This window comes from Canis lupus, chromosome 25, assembly GCF_003254725.2.
Source record: "Canis lupus dingo isolate Sandy chromosome 25, ASM325472v2, whole genome shotgun sequence".
NCBI lineage: Eukaryota > Metazoa > Chordata > Mammalia > Carnivora > Canidae > Canis > Canis lupus.
The window spans coordinates 39,531,246-39,549,860 of NC_064267.1; positions in this window are offsets into that span (position 1 = coordinate 39,531,246).

Here is an 18,615-nt window from a genome sequence, read left to right on the forward strand (position 1 = left end):
ACCCACTGAAACATACACACTTCTCATCATCTGCCTTTTCAGATAATTACCATTATACATTTAGAGCAAGTTTGTTTGTATAAGCTTTTTAATTGTAGGTTGCTTCAAATTCTCTTTGGAATCAAGTGAGTTATACATGAACCATAACTTATTATTAGGAAAATATCAGGTCCTTAAGAAATGTATTATTGGTTGAATTCATAATAATGCCTAGTGGCGTACATGTTGCCCCACTTGAGTGGGACACATCATAATTTTAATGAGGCCCTGTAGGAGTCCTGGAGACAACACCATGACTCAAAGAAATGACTAATATTAGGAATTCCAGACATCATGGTAGATGCCAAGGGGAGAATTGTCTTAGCTTGTGTTTTACTTGGGGACTTCCTAATTTCACTATTTATTTTGCCAACAAGTAGAGGGGGTCTCATCTACATTAAACCTTCTGATACTAAGGTAACAACCTCTGAAATAAGTCTTGCAAAATCCACCAGCCTCGTCCAAATTAGATTGATCTCTTAAATACAATTAGTTTTCTGGCCAAACTCTTTCACTCATAAAAAAATAATATGCAAGAACTACATGTGATTCAGAACTTTTAAAAGGATCTTAAAACAGGCCTGAGGAAATTATGCATTTATATGATGACAGCTCTGACATATTTCAAATATAAATGTCCAGCACTCCACATTGTGCAGTTCTGGGCAGAGGGGTGTTCCCATACGTGTTGTACTTTATGGGAATGGTGGTTTCTGAAGGTGTGCAATTGGTGGCCCAGGATATATGTCATTCTCCTAAAATGCAGCAGTGTGTGTGTATGTACATGCACATGTATCTATACCTACAACTACATCTATATATATCTCAAATTAGCTTTAGTCCTTCAGAAATTCTTTCTCTACTCAATAGAGAGTATATTAGTTTGAAATTTTGCAATGCATTTGTAACATGGAAGCTAATCCAAGCCCTTTATAGCCTCCTACTGTCATTCTAATGTTGATAAATTATAAATGATGACTGAATTTTCCAGACATGTATGCCTTATCCATAATTTTAAGTTGTCTACTTGGTTTCTTTATTCCTATTATATATATACACACATAGTACTAAGGTGTGTGTACATGAGTGTGTGTGTGTGTGTGAGAGAGAGAGAGAGAGAGACAGACAGACAGACAGATACATAGAAAGATTCAAAACCATGGCAATCATGAAGCAAGTTCTCTATAAGTCTAGAGAACAGGTGTCTAACCATATCAGGAACTAATTATGTGAGCCTACACAAGTCACTTCCACTTCTGAGTCATACTGTAATTTTTAAGTTGCATATTTAATTTAAAGAGGCTGAAAATTTATTAGTTGGTGATGGTCTACTTAACGGGTTCAGAAATACACAGAAGCCGTCCTCAGAGGGTTCAACAGCAAAGACAAGCTGGATATCGCTGTCAGGACATACAAAAGGCCTCAAGCTTAAAAGAAAATTGGTGATTCATACAGCTGGTATAATATTTTCTCTTAGCTGAAGTTAAGGTGAATTAATTGTAATAAAACTACCCAATTCTAAAAAAGAAAACCAAGCTGGACTATAACTGGAATAACACTTAGCTAATCTATCCAAATTGGATTTCAACCAAGTTTCCAGGGTAGAGAAGACTTATGACTGGTCACTAGTTTCCAGTACAAGTTTCAGTTTTCAAAATATTTCCTTTAAAAGAAAAAAAAAAAAGGAGCAGAATACCAGTTTTGAACTTTAAAGAATAAGACCTTGCCGCATATATTCCTGGAATCTTGCTTATTGCTGTCTCACTCTTTCCCCCTACCTTCTCATTTCAGTAAAAAGGGACATTGTCCAACTAACATGATCCTTTCTTTGTTGCAGGACTATCCTCACTTACCATCCTGGGGAAATGAAGAGTATCTATAGCAATATAGCCTTTCACATATTTAATCGTTACCACTAAAGAAATCCATTTATTCTTTCCTTATTTCCTCCTCTATAGATTTTCTATAAAATGTATATTCACCCTCTCTGCTGATTTATATCTATGGAAAATCAATGTCTTTCTTAATGCTCCAGAGATGTAAAGAAATAACCCATTCTCGGTAGCAACAAGATTACATTCATAGAGATAATTTGCCCGTGAAATATTACCCAGCAGTCTTCTGACCTGTTACCATTACTCAGCTCTGTGGTGCATTTTGTCTTTTCTGAGTAGATAGTGTTTGTAAATAAAATATTTTCACTACTAAACCAGATAAGGACGCAGTCTTGCCACTTGCTAGGATAGTGACGACTAGATACCGCACATATCTGTATCAAATTCAACTCTTTCCTATTGTTCTCAAAAATTACTTTGGAGATGAGCAAGTTGATGTTTAACACCAAGTCAACCAGGAGCCTTCTTATTGTTCTTAAAATCTCAGAGGTCATTACATGGGAGACATGGAGCCTCAAAGGATCCACCTTAAATAACCTTGCTATGTAGGAAAACCACTGATACCCACAGTGGTGAAGGGACATATCCAGACATACCCAACATCCCACAGGTGCCAGTATCTAAACAATCATCTGTCTCCTAAATCCCAGGGCAGTCTAAGTGGCCTAAGTCTGATTGAATTAAGTCTCAGTGTTCTTGGTCTTCAAATTACCCAGTAACACGTTGACATGCAAATAATTTCAAAATGGACATGTTTCCCATTTTGCTATGCATACTGGATAAAATTCCATTTCAGAGGATGGCCTGGCAAAACATCAATAGCTTGCCAGGAAAAAGAGAGCAATTTTTCCCTTTGTCCCAGGAATGTCGTCCCCAGCAAATATACCCATGGGGCAGGAATTCCCGTTATGTGCAACAGGCAGGATCATCCCTCTATCTCTAAAAAAAACTATCTCCAGAAGTCTTTCTCTGTAGAACCATTTTGGAGAGAAGGCAATACACTTTGTGTGGTTCTTCCATGGGGAGGACAGGGAAAACTTCAGAGGTGCTCACTCTGAGACTGAGCTCACCTGCAGGCTATTTTGAGGCCCTTCCATTTCTGTGAACCAGATAGTCTTGCTGCACACATTCCTGCCACAGCTCTTCTGCTCTTTTGCCACCCCTTCCACCATCCCCCAAAAAGAAGTTACTCCTACTCCTCTCTCTATCACCCATTCTCCCATCCCAAATAAGGAGAAAGATGACGAGAGCCTCTCTTACAGGGTGGGGGCAGGAGTTAATGGGCAATTCTTCTTGCTCATGGATCTCACTCTGGAAACAAGCTGTCCCTGAAGCAAGCACTTTTTTCCTTTCGTCTGCCCACCTGTCTTGCAGGAAGGCTTCCTTCCCCAACTATGACACCTATGACAGAGTAGGTACATAGTCAGAACTCCACTTTGGTGTTGGGTCCTAGCCACATCTTCCTTATATCCAGAAATAAAACTTATTTCTCTCTCCTGAACCCCAGAGACAATTTCAGAATTGGTTCAGAGTCTGGTGAGGAAAAACATGGAGATGAGGTCAACTGGCCCCTTTAGAGGTTTTGCGAGGAATGGAGAGGTAGAGTGACAGATCCCATGGAAAACCTGCTTCAAATGGGAATTTTAACAAAAGAACTGAGCCAAGGCCAACATCTTAGTCTTATTTGCCTTAGGCCAAGACTCAACAGGGAAGATATCAGGTATTTTTGGCCCACCTCTGATTAATCCATAAAGAGATTCATGGAAGAGGTAAAAATGGTTATAGTTACTCATAGAGAAGCCAGGAGGGAGTAAGATAGAGTAGGGGAGGAGGCGGGTTTGGGGCAGCATAGCACAGCGCATGGAGCCCAGAACCAGGCAACCCCCCTGGGTTCCAATCCAGGCTTTTCTTCCTGGGAACACTGCGCCCTTATGACATTCTCTCTGGGGTGACTTTCTCTCATGTGGGAATAATCATTTGTACAGAAGGTTGTTTTAAAGACAATATATGGAAAGCCGTAAGAAACAGTAAAGAACAATAAAAATTGAAGGGACTGTTGTGTGAAGCAAAATGGAAAATCATTGAAAGATAACACAGTAGGCCATTGACACTTGAACAAGAGTGTGAATCATGTGGGCCCACTTATTCGCAGATCTCTTTTCAGTAAATGCAGTACAGTAGAGTGAATGCATTTTCTCTTTCTCATAATTTTCTTAATAATATTTTCTTTTCTATAACTTACTTTGTTGTAAGAAAACAGTATAGAATACATGTAACATACAAAATATGTGTTGTTTGTTATCAGTAAGGCTTTTGGTCAACAGCAGGTTATTAAGTAATTAAGTTTCAGGAGAGTCAAAAGTTGTATGTGGATTTTTGACTGTGTAAGTGGGTCGGTGCCCCAACCCCTGCATTGCTGGAGGGTCACTGTGATTTCAGGCTGGTGGGTCTACGATGAAGAAAGGACCCTGACTTGGATAGGATTAGGGAAGGAAGAGAACTATCTTAGGGCAGGACCAAGACAGAGAAGGAGAGCATCAACAGACCCAAGTTCAGCTCAGGGCCACCACTGGCCTTTAAGTCATTCCCTTGCAAACCAGAGAACAATGCCCCTACCCCACACAGACGAGCCCCATGCCAAGCTGCTCAGTGTGGTGAAGTGGACAGGGCAGGCAGTTCAGCCCCCATTTGTCTTGATGGCCTGTAATCCTGTGTACTGCACAACCCAATTGCACTTGCCAGATCCTGATTCTGTGTGAGCTTGGGATACCCACGTTTCTCTGTTTTCTGGTTCCTGTCCCTAGAAAGCTGGAATTATAATTCGTGCTTGCCACTCTCACCTGGTTTTAAGGATTACATGATGTACATGAAAGCACTTAGGGAAGCATATAAAATGACAGATTATTACAGAGCAGCCTAACCCAGATCTCTCTAGCCAGGCAGTAGGGAGGAGGGAGACCGAAAGGCACAGTTGGTCATGATTAGGCTTGAAGACACGCTGCATTTGGTACAAAGAGGAACAGTGGGGGATCAGGAGACACGTGCTCACTAGCACCATGAGGGATGCAATAGCTTTCCTCTTGTTATTCTTCTAGCAGAGGGAGATCACCATTTTTGTCATGTTTTGTATAATTACCCAGAGGCTATGGTGACATTTTTGCATACTTAATCAATCTAATAATCAAAACCTGAGACCGTGTACACTTCACCTCTGTATTAAATCTCTTCTCTAACATCTATTCAGTTATCCTCCCCCTCATGAGTCTCTTATGCCTTCATTTCTTTTCTCACACATTCCTGTAATTTATTCATCTCAAGATGCACTTCTGTCTCATTTAATCATTTAAACAGACCTTTGGTGCCTTTTTAATTGATTCTTCTTGGGTTTTAATTTGCATCTTTGACTTTGCTATCCTGATTTCTTTGACTATCCTTCTCTCTACATGACATATGTTTATGCTTTAGCAGGTTTCCAATATTCTGGAAGGCTTCAGAGGCCAAGGTTGAAAAAAAATGTTATTTTAAATAGAATCCTATTTGATTGGCCAGGCAACTGAGCAAAACCAAGAGTAAACACTCCACCTTCAGGAAACAGACAACCAGGGTCATCCTTTGATGCCCAGAGCCAACCTGGCAAGCTCCTAAGCCAACTGAGGATTGCCAGAATGGAGAGAAGCTCATTGATCAAAGAAGTGTAGGGTTTCCTGTGAGGAATTTAAATTTGATTTTGCTTCTGTAAAATTTAGGAACCTACTGTGTGTTTCCCCTGCATTTGGATTCCTTTTTATAGGAGGTGGGGTGTTGGAATAGGGGAAACACACTAATGAATTAATAAATGAGTTTGTTCAGGAAAGCAAGGAACAAACGAGAGGCTCAGCAACGATGTATTCTGTATTACCCGCTGGGAACAAGATTTGTGTTTTTAATTCTGTATAGATTAAGTAGAATTGCATAAGGATTCCTATAAATTAATTTCACCATATTCCGTCCATGATAGGAAGAAAGGGAGGGAGGCAAGGTGCTATGATTCTGACTCCATGAGCCCATATGGTAGATAATCCAATGAAGTCTTCCCAATTTCCCACCTGGGGTTCTAACCTTGGGTTTGGGTTACAATGAGTGATTGAATTTTTATTGGGATCCTGCCACTAACCTGACACAATCCTTCTATTTTTATTTCCTCACTGATATAATGGGAGCCATAAGATGGAAATTATTCCCAAGTGGTATTATGCAAAGGAGCTAATATTTTTAAGCACCCAGAAACTCTACCATATGACAGAGAAGTACTGAATATTATAGATGCCACATGCATTTTTTTATGTTCTTCAAAGGAAAAAAAATTATTACTTGAGTTTTAATCACAAGCATAGAATCATTAAACTTGCAATGTGGATGTGTAAATTCTGCCAAAAAAAAAAAAAACCCACATGCAAGAAAATATTCCAAATCTTTCATTTGTTTTAATGAGCTTCAGAACCAACTATTGGCACCCAATTTTTTAATATGCATCCACTTTCCTATTGCTATATTTAAACATTCTTTCACAAAAAGTGGTCAATTTACTTCAAATGTACGATGGCTTTTTTAATAAACTAAGACCTTGTTATAATGAATATGCTGCCTTAATATTTTCTCTTGGATCAATTAGAAGACCTAGATTCTAAGCATACATATGTAATGTTATGAGTGCTGATCACTGCTGGGCCCAGAGCTGGAGTGATTAAATTCAAAAGAAAAGGAAAGATGGAGAGTGCTGAGAGCACTCAGGTTAAGACAGAACTGGAAGCAATAATAAAACATACAGGTATATTGTAAGAACAAGTCCAAGGGAGTTGAATGAAGCTCACGCACAAAGGAGGTACCAAAAGATACTTGAGAGAAAAATATATGTGCACGAAAGTTTTGGTAGTCTAGCCCCAGCAAGCAAACACCTATTATTCTTCCAAAGTCTCTCATTCTGCTGAATCTCATAGAAGACTCCATATAATGTGAAAATTAAGGATATTCAGAGATCGAAGCATAAGACTGAAAGGTCTAGGCACTACTACACAAAGGAAAAAAGATATGTGTCTGCAGAGCTGCATAAGAGCCACAGGCCAACATCAAAATGGAACCAGTCTTGGTGAGCTGCTGACCTGAAACACTTTCAAATTCCTTTTCCTAGGAATTTCCCAAGATTAACTCCATAATTAAATAGCTAGACTTTAGGAGTGTGGAAGGGGCAGGAGCTGCTGGCATAGAGAATATGCTCAGTTCCAGGGGTTTAAACATATAGATTCAGGAAGCCAATTTCCCATTATTGAGAAGAAAATACTGACAAGGAAGGGAAGATGGAAGGACCTAGTAACTGATCACAGATGAGAAAACCCTTATTTAGAAATAATAATGAAATTCAGAACATCTTTGGACAGAATCTAGCATACAAATAGTTGCAGGCAATTCTGGAAGGAAAAGAAATTAAAATAGAAATTATTACTCTCTAGAAAACAAATAAGCATTGACCAGATAGCCTTATACTTATGTTCAACTTTTGCATACCCATACATTCACATATGTTGGTGAAATATGACAATATATGTGATAAAATGAAAATAAAGTCTCATAAATGAAAACAAAATCTCTAATTCCCACTCAAAATTTCTACCCTTCTCAACAACAATGTGCTCTGATACAGCCCTGTGCTCTAGGTAATAGGTTGAATTGTGTCTCAAAAAAAAAAAAAAATGTTGGAAGTTCTAACCCCCAGTACCCTATGATGATTCTATTTCAGGAAATGGGGTCTTTGCAGATTATCAGCTTAAGATGAAGTCATTAGAGTAGGCTCTATCCAACATGATTGGCAACCTTATAAAAAGGAGAAATTCACGATGGCAAATGATGCGGAACATTTTCTTATGTGCTTGTTGGCTATGTGCATGTCTTCTTTGGTGAAATTTCTGTTCATGTCTTCTGCCCATTTCATGATTGCTTTTTTGTTGTTGTTGTTTCTCAGGTGTTGAGTTTAATAAGTCCTTTATAGATCTTGGATCCTAGCTCTTTATCTGATATGTCATTTGCAAATATCTTCTCTTATTCTGTAGGTTGTCTTTTATTTTTGTTGACTGTTTCTTTTGCTGTGCAGAAGCTTTTTATCCTGATTAAATCCCAATAGTTCATTTTTGCTTTGGTTTCCTTTGCCTTTATGGATGTATCTTGCAAGAAGCTACTATAGCCAAGTTCAAAAAGGTTGTTGTCTGTGTTCTCCTCTAGGATTTTGATGGATTCTTGTCTCACATTTAGATCTTTCAACCATTTTGAGTTTATCTTTGTGTATGGCATAAGAGAATGGTCCAGTTTCATTCTTCTGCACATGGCTGTCCAATTTTCCCAACTTGCCATATCAGGGAAATACAAATCAAAACCACAATGAGATACCACCTCACACCAGTGAACATGGCAAAAATTAATAAGACAGGAAAAAATAAATGTTGGAGAGGATGTGGAGAAGGGGGAACCCTCTTGCACTGTTGGTGGGAATGCAAACTGGAGCAGCCACTCTGAAAAGCTGTGTGGAGGTTCCTCAAAAAGTTAAAAATAGAGCTACCCTACAATCCAGCACTTGCACTACTAGGTATTTACCCCAAAGATACAGATGTAGTGCAACGCCAGGACACCTGCACCCCAATGTTCATAGCAGCAATGTCCACAATAGCCAAACTGTGGAAGGAGCCACCATGTTCTTCGACAAATGAATGGATAAAGAAGATGTGGTCTATATACACAATGGAATATTAGTCAGCCATCAGAAGCATTTGCTTCAATGTGGATGGAACTGGAGGGTATTATGCTGAGTAAAATAAGTCAATCGGAGAAGGATAATCATCATATGGTTTCACTCATATGGGGAATATAGGAAATAGTGAAAGGGATTATAAGGGAAAGGAAGGGAACTTAGTGGGAAAAATTGGAGACAAACCATGAGAGACCCCTAACTCTGGGAAATGAACAAAGGGTTGCATAAAGGGAAGTAGGCAGGGGTGGGGGTGTTGGGGTAACTGGTGATGGGAACTGAGAAGGGCACATGATGGGATGAGCACTGGTTGTTATACTATATATTAGTAAATTGAACTTCAATAAAGACAAATTTTTAAAAAGGAGGAATTCAGACACAAGGACACACACAAAGGAAAATGCCATATAATGATGCAAGTGAAGATGGAGACTGGGGAGATCTATCTACAAGGAGTGCCAAAGATTGCAAGTAAATCATCAGACACTACAAAAGAGACATAGGACATAGTCTTCTCCTTAGAGCTCTCAGAAGGAAAGAACCCTGCCAACTCCTTCATCTCAGATCTCAAGTTTCCTGAATAGTGAGGCAATACATTTCAATTGTTGAAGCTACCCAGTATGTGGTTTTGTTACAGCAGCCCTAGGGAACTAATATACAGTGGTTTCTTTTACTACCATATCCTCAAACTTCTAATTTCTCATAATTATCCAAGATTGCTGGACTGGTACAAGAATGCTCACAGTATCTCTGTCTATAATAGCCCAAATCAGAAATAACCCTAATGTCCGCCAACAGTGGGATAGAAAAGTACATGTTAAGACTACCGTCCATCAACAGAATAGATAAGTAAATATTAATATAAGCACACTATGGAATGCCAAACAGCAACAGGAATAAACAAGCCACTGCTATTCACAACAACATGAAAGATTCTCACAAATATTGAGCAAAAGAAACCAGAGACAAAGAAATACATAATATATGATTCTGTTTAGACAAAATTCAGAAATAGACAAAACGAATCTTTAGTGGTAATAGTCAGGAATTTTACCCTTTTGTGAAATGTGGTTATTGACTGGATGGAGCACAAAGGGATGCTTCTTGGCCAAGAGAGATATTCTCCTTTTTGGTCCAGGTAGTAGGTGCATGGGTGTGTTCACTTTGAAAATTCATCAAGCCACTTACCTATAATATGTAAACTTTTCTGGATATGTGATGTAGTTCAATTTTTTATTAAGTTTTTTATTTTAATTCTAATATAGTTAACACATAGTGTCATATCAGTTTCAGTCATGCAAAGTAGTAACTCAACAACTATACATTACTCAGTGCGCATCACTGTAAATGTCCTCTTAATCCCCTCACCTTCCCTCTGGTCACCCTCTGTTCTCTATAGTTAAGAGTCTGTTTTTTGGTTTGTCTTTTTTCCCCCTCCCTTTGTTCACTTGTTCTTTTTTTCCTTAACCTCTACATATGAATAAGATCATATGGTATTTGTCTTTCTCTGACTTATTTTACTTAGTTTAATACTCTCTAGCTCCATCATGTTGTTGCAAATGGCAAGATTTCATTCTTTTCATGACTGACTAATATTCCGTTACATATCATATATTATATATATACCACATCATCTTTGTCCATTCATCTCTTAATGGACATTTGGGCTGCCTCCATAATTTGGCTGTTATAAACAATGCTAAAAAAAAAAAAAACCAATGCTGCAATAAACAAGGATGGTTATATTCTTTTAACTAGTGTTTTCATATTCTTTGGGTAAATATCCAGTAATACAATAACTGGATTGTAGACTAGTTCTCTTTTTAATTTTTTGAAAAAACTCTATATTGTTTCCCACAGTGGCTGCACCAGTTTGCATTCCTACCAACAATGCAAGAGTATTCCTTTTTCTCCACATCCTCACCACACTGTTGTTTCTTGTTCTTTTTTTTATTTTATTTTAGCTATTCTGATAAGTGTAAGATGAAATCTCATTATAGTTTTGATTTGCATTTCCCTGATGACGAATGATATTGTGGATCTTTTCTTGTCTGTTGGCCATGTGTTTCTCTTCTTTGGAGAAATGTCTGTTCATATCTTCTGCCCATTTTCTAATCAGATTATTTGGATTTTTGGTGTTGGATTATTATCACTTCTTTATTCTAGTTACTAATCCTTTATTAAATATGTCATATGCTGTCATCTTTCCCATTCAGTAGGTTGTCTTTTATTGTTTCCTTTGTTGTACAGAAGCTTTTTATTTTGATATAGTCCCAATAGTTTATTTTTGCTTTTATTTCCTTTGCCTTGGGAGACTTGTCTGGAAAATGTTGCTACAGACAATGTCAAAGAAATTACTGCTTGTGCTCTCTTTTCTAGGATTTTTATGGTTTCAGAATATACTTGTAAATATGTGACACATCCTAAATCATATACTGGACCATCTTCCAAAGACTAAGAGAAAGAAAATAATATTCATTGAGTGTTTACTATGTTCCATTCAATAGCCTAAGATTTAACATACCTCAATGTATACTTTCAACCAATGCTTTGAGTTAGACACTGTCATTACAGATGAGGAAGCTGAAGTTCAAAACATTTTAAATAACTTTCTCAATATAATGTAACAACCAACACTCAAAGTCAGAATGGTGCTATGCATTAACTGGAAGGCAGCAAAAGATAGTATAATTTTCCCCTTTTATATCTTTTCCACTGGATAAAGTTCTGGGATAAATCTCTTGTCTATCCCCATGGGACACAAACTAGGCATATCAGATTCTGTCTCCCTGAAACTTGATCTTAGAGCAAAGGGCATGAATACTGGATTCATCCCAGGGTTGACATTCTTCCTATTTTACATCCTAAACTCCCAAAGTTAATCTGGTTCTTTCAGTATTCTCCTCAATTCTGTAAACAACCTCCCAGCTTTCCAATAAATTCCTCTTCTGCTTAAATAGGCCAAACTGGGTTCTACGGTGGCAGACTATGTACCCTCACTGAATCAAGGAGGAACATCTTGGAGTGACAAGAACAAGACCCAGAGCAGACCTGTGACTTGCTGGCATTTCTCCACACAGAGCAGGCACAAGTATCAGGCCCCTCACCACTGCTCATTTCTCCACTCCATCTTCTTGCCAAGTGACAGCTTTTGTTACCGAGTTGCTGAAACATAACTGTGGTTGTGTAAAGAGTCCCCTTTACAACACCTCAGTTTTGTTTTTTTTTTTTCAGGCTTTCTTCAGCTGCAGTGGACTTTGCCAAGTATCATGATCAATTGCCCAACATGCTCCAAGTGCAACTTCCACAGCATTTTGGCAGTTAATCACTGGTGGCTTTGCATTGTTCTTTGTTTCATGTGCCATTTCGCCCATTTGTTTGTTTGTCCCTTGTTCTTTATACTCCTCATGCTGCTCAGCATAAGGTTAGCACTCTGAGGTTGAGCTGAAACCCCAAATATAAGATCATTGCCTCCTGTTATCCAATAATTTTAATTTCAACAGTGAGCCTGATAAGGAGAAGGCTCATTATCCTTACATTATCCATACAAATTATCGTTTGTTGATAATTAGTATGATGCTAACATGTTCTCTAACCCTTTTTGCACTCCTTTCAAACACATCCATTTCATAAGGATGTAGATAGAAGGTGTTTTACTTGGGTTTCATAAATGCCGGCTACTATGTATCTTCATTAGCTCCACTCAACATTCCAAAGCTCCCCTAAAATGTCCCTCTTCAAACTATATTAAACATATCCAACTCTCTATCTGAACTTTGTCCCCACTGTTAGCTCTTAGGTTTAATATTCTGGAGGTTGAAATGAGGCTAAAGTTTAATTGCCATCAGGAAGAAAATCCATTTATATTTGTAATTTTGAACTTCATACCAAAATTTCTATCACTGAACAGAACCCAAGAAGCATTCTAACATTCTGTTTTATGTGCTTGGAATCTCTGAAACTCTATCAGACACTCAAAAATGAGCATGCAGCCACCCAAGGGTTTGAATAACAAAGTTGGAAAAGGACAGCCAAAAACAATAAATTGGCCTCCGTGGTCTGAGCCAGACTCAGCCATGTATAACTACTGAGCTGGAATAAATAAGACCTCTGTTGAAAATGGTAATGAGAATATCTTTAAAAAACTCAAAGAATAAAGTCAAGAAAAATGACAAAACTTAGTTCTAAAACTTTAAAATATGTTACTTCTAAAACGTCAAGGCATCATTTTAATAAATGGTGTCTTGACCTCCATGCAACAAATTAAATGCTGATATAAATAAGGAAAACATTATTTTGATGCAGCCTGAGAGCTCCTGACATTGAGACAGAACATCTCCATAGAAAAGTGCTTCCCAAAAATTTCCCCAGAAATGCCATAAAAGCAAATGGACTAGGGAACATGAGCCTACTAGTAGGCAGGGGACACAGCAAAAATAGCTCATCTCCAGCATTAAATGTCTTTAAGTCTTGTGTTTCTCCTACAATATCATGGTAGCTTTGCATTAAACATTAATATATATCTGTATAAATTTTTTAACGACTTAATTTAATTATCTTTGGGAAATTTCTGAAGCTTAATATTTTATTAAACTTTGCATAAAGCCAATACTTGGAGAAGACATGTCATGTTGATCCTAAGAGTTCTTGAACTCTGCGCACCACCAATTATCCATACAGACACAAAAAGGCCAGATTAATAAGCATGTTTTTAGCAGAATTCATACATTTCCCAATCTATTGGCAAGCAACTACTACTAACTGATGATATGAATATAACATTAGGAAGCACCCTAAGATATGCATATTCCTAGAGGATTAGTTAAGGAATTGATTTGGCTGCTATAATGGAAAGACCCAAAATAATAATGGCTTAAATAAGATACATGTTTCTGTCTCATGTTAAAGTCTTGGCTAAGGTGTTGGCCCATGTTGGAAACCAGGCTCCATCTGTCTTGCCATTCTGCCATCCTTAACATGGCTCAAGGTCTCTCCTCCATCTAGCTCTTACCCTTGTGTTCACATCCATGAGAAGACAGTTGTCCTTCTCTGGAAGTGGCACACGTCATTCCCATTAATATTGCAAATGCGCAGAATTTAGTCACGTGGGCCACACCTAGTTGCAAGGGAAAATAGTATTTAACAAGACAGCCTTATGCTTGCAAAAGAAAAATAAAGAAAAAAAAGAAAGAAAGAAAGAAGAAAGAAAGAAAGAAAGAAAGAAAGAAAGAAAGAAGAAAGAAAGAAAGAAAGAAGAAAGAAAGAAAGAAAGAAAGAAAGAAAGAAAGAAAGAAAGAAAGAAAGAAAGAAAGAAAGAAAGAAAGAAAGAAAGAAAGAGAGAGAGATTAAACTAAATCATAAGAAATGGTTATTAGAGAACAACCAGCAGGTTCTGTCATTTTCGACTGAAGTTATCAGTATGATAAGACCACTTGTTCAATATTCAGTAAAAGAGTACCAGAAATCATCTTCTACATATTGTGGCTAAATAGTCATAGGTATTGATTGATATTGTATAGAGTTGTCAAACAATTAGAAATTTAGTTTAATAAAAGAATCTAAAAAAAAATTAAAATAATTGAAATCAATAAAACAGAAGATGACATATAAACATTCTAATCCAGGTGGCATTATCAGTGAGCCTTAAAAATTTAAACTATGGGCACTGATGGAAAATATTTTCATGAAATGAGATAAAATGCATTTACCACTTATTTAATTTTAGAAGAGTGAAATAACAAAATGGAACTTTATTAAAGTACTTTGCTAAGGTTAAAAAAAGTGTTAAAAAAGAAAACCTGGGTTAGCAAGATGGAAGAGGTTAGGGGTCACAGGAAGTGGACTCTCAGATAGAGTTGAGTAATGAGTGCCCTTATAAGGGCATTTGGGTGGCTCTGTCAGTTAAGCATCTGCCTTTGGCTCAGGTCATAATCCGAGGGTCCTGGGACCAAGCCCTGCATTGAGGCCCCTGCTCAGCAGGGAGTCTGATTCTCCCTCTGCTCCTCCCTCCGCTTGTGATCTCTCTCTTTCTCTCACTTTAATAAATAAATAAAATCTTAAAAGAAGAAGGAAGAAGGAAGAAGAAGCAGAAGAAGAAGCAGCAGCAGCAGCAGTAGTAGTAGTAGAAGTAGTAGTGCCCTTATAGAAGGTAAAGGAAGGAAGGAAAATTGGGTTGGGGGAAAAACTGAACAGTAATTCAGTCCCAACTAAGGCCTCAGCAGATGCCATACGAAGCTTTGAATGCAGTTGGCCTATCAGAATTGTCCTCAGTTGGAGTGAGAATGACAAGCCCTTTATACTGCCACATCGATTAGTCATTGAATGTGGACCATTTCTGGAGGAAGACATGATTTGGTAGACATAGTATTCTTCAACTGAGATAAATCCTAAAAGAGACTAACATTTGATGGCTATCTTCTAGCAGCCTTTCCAGCCACTGGGCAAATAAGTCTCTCCACTGTTGCAGGTTTGTTTTTCTGAGAAGCAGACTTCAAAACATAGATTAGCATGTAGGATGTTTAGGGAATGTTTTTGAACACTTGTTAAAAGGAGAGGAAAGAAAAGCAAGAGCTGATACATCCCAGTGAAGAACTTAGCAAATGTTAAAGGAGGCTCTAGAGCTTGGTTGGACCTTCAGATTGGTTCCCTGCTGGGGAAACGGGATCAGGTCTTTACCTCCTATATTGATCAGTCACTGGTTGTGGGCCATCCAGAAGGAGACATGACCTTGGGTGAGGCATATTTCCTCAGCCAAAGCAATTTCCAAAGTGGAAAGACAGCTAAAGAGTCTTGTCTGGCAATATTCCCAGCAGCTGGGGAAACAGATCCTCCAACCCCGGAAGATCTGGGTGCATATCACAGTGTTTACCATGCAAGATACACTTAATATTTTCATCTCGTGGCCAACAAAAAAACTTCAAAAAAATCATTTTATATGTGAAGAACAGATCCAATAATTTTATCCTTATGAAACTGAAGGCACTTGTTACCTTGCTTTTTTCTCCAAAGAATACTTGGTAATATTCACATAAATTAAATATGGGACTGATATATGACTCTACTATATAAATATTTCTATTCCTTTCACTCCTCCATTCTAGTCTTGCCAGCAAATTCCTGCCTTTATTTCCCTGCAAAAAACAAAGCTATCCGCCTTTTGTTCCCTCTTCTACCCTCCCTGAGACCCTGTTCTCAATGTCTTAAAAAATAAAATGTGATCCATTTAGGGGTGAAGCACTCTATACCTTTCTCCTGTCTTCTTGCAGCTCACACATTCTTTCACTCCCGCCACTTTTAAAAGCTGCTTTTCCCCAATGAAATATCTCTATTTTGCATATTTAACGCATTTACCCATTCTGAAAATGTCTTTCTTGACTCTTCTGCTTTCCCTAATTACGGCTGTGCTTCCATTATTTTCCTTGCCATAATTTCTTAAACTAGCAACATACAATCATGGACTTGTTCAACAACTCTAGTCTACACCCTAGTGCCCTGAAATCCTATGTTACTTCTCTTCACATGCTCCCACCTACATCCTACATGTGCCCTACCCCCACAAAAGGCTACATCAATCTCTTCTGGGTGAATTTTTTCACAATCCTCAGACTTGACCTTCAAGTACAATCGGACGGTGAGCACCCATTTTGTTCTGAGACTGGACTTGACTGACACTGTGTTTTGTTTTGTTTTGTTTTGTTTTCCTGAGTCCCATTGCTCATTTTTACTTTTTCATTCTTCTCCTGGTCACCAACTGGGGAAATTGTCCAAAGCTGCCTTTAACCCTTTATCTAAAGCATCATTATATGTTATCACCTCTCATTATTTTTTAAAGACTTTATTTATTTATTCATGAGAGACACAGAGGGAGAGGGAGAGACATAGGCAGAGGGAGAAGCAGGCTTCCTGTGGGGAGCCTGATTCAGGACTCGATTCCAGGACCCTGGGGTCCCCACATGAGCCAAAGGCAGATGTTCAACCACTGAGCCACCCAGGTGCCCCTCTCTCATTATTTTAATCATTACTCCTATGCTGATGAGTCAGACAGGCATCTCCATTCTGTTTTCTTGGGTGTTTTCTTCTTGGAGCTCCATCTACCTCAGGGACATTTGTATGTGCTCAACCAAAATTTGCCTCCAAATCAACAAATTCAAGACCAAATCCATCATCCATAGAAAAGAGTCTTCCACTTTAGCCTCTTCAGCACTTTCATTCTCCTCGTTGGTTCAGGCAAAAAATTTGAAGACATCTAAGAACACAAGGTATGCAGGAAAAGAAAGCCACATCCATTATCCTAATATCAGCATTTCCTGAACCAGACAGTCTTTCTGTCTTTAATCCCCCCATATTCCAATTGATCCTATATGTTGTTTCTGAATTTGAATAAATGTCAACATTTCATTCCCCTTTTCAAACTCTCATCCTAATTGTCTAAAATGTGGAATCCAGACTCATGAATCAGGTTCTCAAGACTCTCCTGAAATTAATACCAACCTTCATGGCCAACCTCATCACACACAAACTCTCTTCCCAGTGCCCACTCTCAACTAAGTCTTTCCTTATACTATTTTCCTAAGAGGAAGTGACCTGCACCATTCATTTATTTTATTAAACTTATTCTTCTCAGGATCCATATTAGGATTAAACAGTTAGTCATACTCTTCTAGCCCACTGCAACATTCTTCTCTTTATTTTTATAGCAAATCTCAAGTGTCCATTACAGTAGCTTGCCACACTATGATTTGTGGGACTTATAATTATGCCATGTGAATGTATCTTATCATTTCTGTTATAAGATATTTAGAACACTTTAGCAACATTTTTGAGGGCTTAAGACAAATTCAATAATACTTTCTGCATTAAGATTAATTTTATTGTATATTATGTAGTATATTATATTAATATTGTATTATTATTGTAAGAATAATGTAATGCAATGCAGAATTTCTGTCCAAAGCTTCAAAAAAGAAAAAAGTAGAAACAAATCCACACCTATGTATTATTAAATGGTGAGAGCAAAAGTGGTTAGGCATTACAAATACAATTATTTTTAAAATTATAATTATCTTCTTATTATTGCATGATTTTCATTTTTTTCTAATGAAATAAGGCAAACTAATTAAATAGCTGGAACATTGATGATAGACGTGCTCTCTTGCTTTTTCTCACCTAAAACTCAACTACTTTTCAATTATTCTTAATGCCAAATAAACTGCACACACACACACACACACACACACACATATTTCCTCTGAACAAATCCTAGGGGTTTTTTTTATATAATTTTGTTAAAGAAGACCACACAAATGGGTAGGAAAGAAAACATTTTGTCATCCTTATGCTAGGACACTTACACTAAAATATTTTTGCCAAGAAGAAATAGACTAAACATACATCAAGCCAAATGGAGACACTTACTTTCGTGACTAGAGGTACTTCTTATGATTTAAGACATTAGACCATAATTTGAGAATGTTTGAAAAGAGCATACAATTGCTTTATGTTTCTGACAATCATTGTCCAAAAATCTATATATCCAAAAGATGTGCAAACAGACATGAGTGGTTAATACTATTGTTTTATGTTATATTTTAGTTTTTTAAACTAGCACAAACACTTTTGAGGACAGTTATTTTCTATTGCTGTATTATTTTGATGTTCTACTTTTTTAATGAAATATAAAGTTAATCATGGTCATTTTCCTTGGTCATCTCTATCTTAGCATTTCCCAGCCCAAAGTTCAAGTACAAAAAAAGTAGAGTTTTTTGATACATACAGTATTTATTGCCATTTTTCCTTCATCTGGTTAGAATTTTTCAAAAGAACTAGTTTCTACTAAACACTACCTTTTTTTTTTTTTTTTGAGGCAAGAATGCTTTCTTGGGTGTGGCATGGGCATAGATTGGGACAATA